Genomic DNA, 6,532 nt, shown 5'->3' on the forward strand with positions numbered 1-6,532 from the left:
GGCCATGGATGCAGAGAAGGCCTTTGATCGGGTGGAGTGGAGGTACCTGTGGGATGTCCTGGAAAGGTTCAGGTTCGGGTTCGGGCAGGGATTCGTGGATTGGGCCCGGTTGTTATATCAGGCACTAGTGGCGAATGTAAGGACCAACCGGGTCTGGTCAGAGTATTTTAGTCTGTGCAGGGGACAAGGCAGGGCTGCCATTCTCCCCACTACTGTTTGCCCTGGCCATAGAGCCCTTGGCAATGGCGCTAAGGGCAATCAACATTCGGCGTGATTAGTGAGGTGGGGGGGGGGGGGGGGTGGGGGTGGTGGAGCATAGGGTCTCGCTCTATGTGGACGTTTGCTCCTGTATATACATTGGGGCGGATTGCAGGAATTATGGGAATACTGGAGGAATTTGGCTGGTTCTCAGGCTACAAACTAAACATGAGCAAGAGCGAGGTCTTTGCGATCCAGGCAAGGGGGCAGGAGAGGAGACTGAGGGAGATGCCGTTCAAAGTGTTGGGAGGGAGTTTTAGGTATCTGGGGATTCAGGTGGCAAGGGACTGGGGTCAGCTTCATAAACTAAATTTGGGCAGGGTGATTGAGCAAATGAAAGGGGACTTCCGCAGCTGGGATGTGCTCCCGCTGTCATTGGCGGGGAGGGTACAGACTGTGAAAATGACAGTCCTCCCGAAATTGACGTTTGTGTTTCAGTGTCTCCGAATCTTTATCCCCAAGGCATTTTTTAGGAAAATGAATGTGGCGATCTCAGGTTTTATATGGGCTGGGAAAGTCCCAAGGGTGAAGAAGTCCTTCTTGAGCGGGGTCGCGGGAAGGGTGGCTTCGCCCTTCCGAACTTTATTAATTACTATGCTAATATTTCAATGGTTACGAAGAGGGTTGGAGAGGGATCAAAGAACAAAGAACAAAGAAAATTACAGCACAGGAACAGGCCCTTTGGCCCTTCCAGCCTGCGCCGATCCAGATCCTTTATCTAAACCTGTCTCCTATTTTCCAAGCTCTACTTCCCTCTGTTCCCCGCCCGTGGGAGCGGGAAGAAGCGGCATCTTGTAAGGGCACAAGTATGGAGGCTTTGTTAACGGCACCTCTGCCATTCTCACCGGCTCGGTACCCCAGTGGTAGTGGCACCCCTGAGAGTGTGGGGGCAATGGAGGCAACATATGAGACACTAATGTCATATGAGACAACATATGTCACTAATCTGTGGCAATCACCGGTTTGCTCCGGGGGCTGGATGGGGGGGTGGGGGGGGGGGGGGGGGGGTGGTTGGAAGTTGGGCTATGGGAGAAGGCCCTGAGGAGAGCCAATGCATCCTCGTCGTGTGCCAGGCTTAGTCTGATCCAATTCAAGATGGTCCACAGGGCTTATATGACTGAGGCCCGGCCCGGATGAGAAGGTTTTTTGAGGAGGTGGAGGGCAGGTGTGGGAGGTGCGGAGGAAGTCCGGCGAATCATGTACATATGTTTTGGGCGTGTCCGAAGCTGAGGGGATTTTGGAAGGGATTCTCAGATGTAATGTCAGGGTCCTGGAAGGGAGGGTGACTCTGAGTCCAGAGGTAGCATATTTTGGGTTTCGGAAGATCCAGGAGCCCGGGGGGGGGGGGGGGGGGGGGGGGGGAGAAAGGCTGACGTCTTGGCCTTTGCCTCCCTGGTGGCCCGGAGACGGATTTTGCTGGGATGGAGGGACCCGGAGCCTCCAAAGTCAGGGTGTGGGTCAGTGACATGACAGAATTTCTCAGGTTAAGGCGAAGCTTTAGTTCGCCTTAAGGGGTTCAATACACGGGTTCACTCGGAGGTGGCAGCTGTTCATCGACTTCTTTAAGGAAAATTGACCACAGGGAATCTCATATATGGGTAGCTCGGAGGTAGGGCGGGGGGGATGTTGGGTATGTTATTGTGGGGTTTTTGCGTGTGTCGGACCGCTCTGTTATTTAGAATGTTAATGTGTTAAATGTTAAAATTCTAAATGCCTCAATAAAATGTTTCCTAAAAAAAAGAGAATGTACTGCCGGTGGGCCACATTTATTGCTGCACTGCAGTCTGGTGCTGAGCAACAATGTATCAATCCATCAGCTACATGGAGAACTGTACAAGAAGAAATATACACAATGAAGCTCCAGCGTTTTGATTCGAAAAGCTTAATTACTTAGAACTTCTGCGAACTAGAAGATGTAACAGTGCCTTTACCATAATGAAATGTCCTAGGTGCATTGTAAACCAAAACATGACATTGAACTAGAGAAGGTGCCAGGTCACATGGCCAAAAGCTTGGTCAAAGATTTAGGTTTTAAGGAATGTCTTAAAGGAGGAAAGCAAGGTAGAGTGGCACAAAGGCTATGTAGAGAAGGAATTGCAGAGCTGAGAGACTAACCACGGCCAACAATAGTGAAACAATTAGAATTAGGGACACCCTAAAAGCCAGAAATAGATGAGGGCTGATATCTTGGTGATTACAGAGCTAAGGAGGAATGAAGGCTGAGAATTTTAAATTCAAGGCATTGATTCTCCAGAATCCAATGTAGGTCAGCGAACATAGTGATGATAGGTGTCCAGGCCTTGGCACACGTTAAAAGCATGGACAGCTAGATTTTGGATGGCCTCAATTATACAGAAGGTGGAATGTGGAAGAGCAACCAGGACTAAGTTGGAAAAGTCAAGTCTATCTTAACAAAGGTATGAATGAAGATTTCAGCAATGGATGAGCTGAGGCAAGGGTGAAGTCAAGCAATCTTACGTAGGTGGACACAGATGGGCTTAGTGAAGCCGCAAATATGAGATCAAAAGCACATCTCAGGGACAAATACGACCCCAGGATTACAAACAGGTTGGTTTAGGCTTATACTGTTACCAGGGAGAGGGATGGAGTCAATAGTCAGCTAATGGAGTTTGGACCAAGGACCGAAAACAATGCCCTAATTTATTTGGAGTAAATTGCTGCTCCTCCAGTTCTGGATATCAGATGAGCAGTCTAATAATTAGCAACAGAGGAAGAATTGACAGAGATGGTGGTGAGGTAGGTGTTGTAGGTGTACATGTGAAAATTGACACTACTTTCAGAAGATGTCACCAAGGACGAGCATGTAGATGAGAAATAGGAGTGGGCCGAGGATAGATCCTTGGGGAACATCAGAGGAACAATTTGATTGTGGGAAAGGAAACCATTATTACTACAATTAAGATAAGAATGCAACCATGTGAGAATGGTGTCACTCAGATGGACGAGAGTGGAGAAGCGTTGAAGGAGGGTGGTATTAAAGGTTATGGACAGGTCGGGAAGGTTAAGGATAATTTGCCTATGTCACAGTCACATAGATGTGTTTTGACATCGATAAGAACCATTTTGGTTCTGTGGTGGGGAGGCAACCTGATTGGAGGAATTGAAACATGGAATTCCAAACAAGATAGGCATGTATTTAGGAGATAACAACATGTTGAAGGACTTTAGAGAGGATGAAGGTGGGTGGTACTTTACAAGCACAGTGAGGCCAAGGGCTGTTTTATTGAGTGGGGCGGTGATGGCAGATTTAAAGACGAGAGGGACAACTCCTGAAGAGAAAACCATTAACATTGTCAGCTAAAAAGGGGAACAGGAGGAGAGGTTGGGTGGGAATAGGGTTGTGGAAGGAGGTGGACAAGAGGAACTCAGAGAGGGCATGAATGTCATTAGGAGAGAAACTAATGCAATTTCCGGGATAGGGCAGCATAAAACTTTAGGGGAAATTTGACCCAGTGGGCTAGTGGAATGGAAGGCCATGGTAGAGGCAATTGATTGGGTGCTGTCAATCCTATTGACGACAATCTATGTGAGCTCCTCACATTTATTGTTGGAGGTAAGGGTGGAGGAGACAGGAAGAAGCGTTTAGCAAGATAGTTTGCAGTAGAGAAAAGAAGTCGGGGGTTATCTTTGCATTCTTGGATAACCCTGGGATATTGAGCAATTTTTGCAGGCAAAAGAAGGGCCTGATAGTGTTTCAGATGGTCTCTCTAACCAGATCTAGCAGTGAATTGTTCCGGTGACATTATGTGAGCGCAAGTCAAACAAGCACGTGGGGCAGCACGGTAGCATAGTGGTTAGCACAAATGCTTCACAGCTCTAGGGTCCCAGGTTCGATTCCCGGCTTGGGTCATTGTCTGTGCGGAGTCTGCATGTTCTCCCCGTGTGTGTGTGAGTTTCCTCCGGGTGCTCCGGTTTCCTCCCACAGTCCAAAGATGTGCAGGTTAGGTGGATTGGGCATGCTAAATTGCCCTTAATGTCCAAAATTGCCCTTAGTGTTAAGTGGGGTTACTGGGTTCTGGGGATAGGGTGGAGGTGTGGGTTTGGGTAGGGTGCTCTTTCCAGGAGCCGGTGCAGACTCGATGGGTCGAATGGCCTCCTTCTGCACTATGAATTCTATGAACAAAAGGTAGCTCCCGCCAGAATCCTGTTTTTCCGATCCTTTTTGCCCGGTATTCAAGGGATCTTCGTGGTAAAACCAGGCCTGGCAGGATTAAGTCAAAACCTTAGTCACCAGTCGGGTTCCCAGTGGACTTCTATAAGATGTTTGCAGCAGCACTGGCCCCGCCCAGCACCTGCGGGAGATGTTCAACGACTCACTGTCAAGGGGGGGTTCTGCCACCCATGCTGGCACAGGCCTCGATATAAAAAGGACAAGGACCCGATGGTGTGTGGGTCATGCTGACCCATCTCGCTCTTAAACACCGACGCCAAAGTCCTGGCGAAGACCCTGGTGAGGTGACTGGGGAGTTCTTGCCAGAAGTAATCCTGCAAGACCAGACGGTTTGTCAAGGGCAGACAGCTAATGGTGAGCATCAGAAGCTTGCTGAATGTGATTATGACCCCACCCGGGGAGGAGACCAGAAGTAATAATTTCCTGGACGCAGAAAAAGCCTTTGACAGAGTCGAATGGAAGAACCTCATGGCTTTGGGCCAGGGTTCACCACAGTGGTGAAACTGCTGAAAAGTGCTCCCATGGTGAGCGTATAGACGAACACCACCAGCTCTGGCTACTTCCAGCTGTACAGAAACACTGGGCGGGGATGCCCATTGACCCCGCTGCTGTACGCTCTGGCAATTGAGCCGCTGGCTATTGCTCTCAGATCAACAAAGGGGTGGAGAGGCATCCAGAGGGGGAGACAGAGGGCACAGAGCCTCACTCTATGCAGGTGACTTACTCCTCTACTTCTCAAACGCCGTAGCCAGCATGGGAAAAATATTGAAATCCTGAGGGAGTTTGAAGCCTTTGCGGGTTACAAACTTAACCTGAGCAAGAGCGAAATCTTCCTGGTAAATCCCCAGGGGGGAGAAGCAGAGCTGAGAACATTGCCATTTAAAGTGGCCCAGACCAAAATCTGATACTTGGGGATCCAGAGAGCCCACGACTGGTCACAGTTCCACAAGCGGAGCCTGTCCAGCCGAGTAGAGGAGGTAAAGAGAGACCTGTGGAGTTGGGACACACTCCTGCTCATCCTGGCAGGAAGAATGCAGACAATAAAAATCTACGTGCTGCCAAGGTTTCTCTTCCTATTCAGATCACTCCCAATTTTCATCCCCAAGGCCTTCTTCACCAAGATAGATCATGACATTAGTGTGGGCTGGAAAGAACCCCAGGGTCCGGAAAATCATCCTACAAGGAAGACGGAGGAGAGGATACTTGGCTCTGTCGAACCTCCTGTTCTATCACTGGACACAAACACAGAAAGGATGCGGAGATGCCTGGAAGAGCCGGAGGTGGAATGAGGGTAGATGGAGGAGACCTCCTGTATTTTAACATCCCTTTGAGCACTGGCTATCTCCCCACCCTGATTCCCCCCAGCCATGTACTCGAGGAGCCCAATGGTGGTGGCCACACTAAGGATCTGGAACCAGCTCAGACACCATTTCAAACTTGGTGACATGTCTGCTGTGGCCTCCATCTGCAGATGCAACCTACAAAGCGTGGAGAAAGGATAAAGGGGAGCTGACAGTAAGAGATCTGTACATAGATGGTAGAATAGCGACCCTGGAGAATTGACAGAGAAGCTCCAGCTCCCAAAAGGGATTGAGCTCCAATGCCTACAATTGCGCCACTTCCTCCGCAAGGAATCTGCAACATTCTCCCAGTTACCCAGACACAACCGACTGAATAGGCTACTAGCGCCGGACAAATTAGGGGACAGTAAATGCGCCGATATGTGCGAATGAATGTTAGAAGAGGTAAGGGCCCCACTGGACGGTACTCAAGAAAGATGGGATGAGGAACTGGGCAAGGAGATAGGGGATGAGTCTGGATCGAGGCACTAGATAAGGTGAACGTCACCTCCTCATGGAGAGCACTGAGCCTAATGCAACTAAAGATGGGACTGACCAGGACACACATGAGCTGGTACTTCCCAGAGGTGGGGGTAAATGTGAGCGGTGTCAGGGGGATCTGGCCAACCACAGCCACATGTCTGGTCCTGGCCTAAACTTGTCAGGAACTGGACCACCTTTTTCAAGGTTTCAAGGTTTCATGGGAAGGTTAGTCATCCGATGCCAGTGCTTATGTAGTTAC

The sequence above is a fragment of the Scyliorhinus canicula genome, chromosome 10 (genome assembly GCF_902713615.1).
Source record: "Scyliorhinus canicula chromosome 10, sScyCan1.1, whole genome shotgun sequence".
Taxonomy (NCBI): Eukaryota; Metazoa; Chordata; class Chondrichthyes; order Carcharhiniformes; family Scyliorhinidae; genus Scyliorhinus; species Scyliorhinus canicula.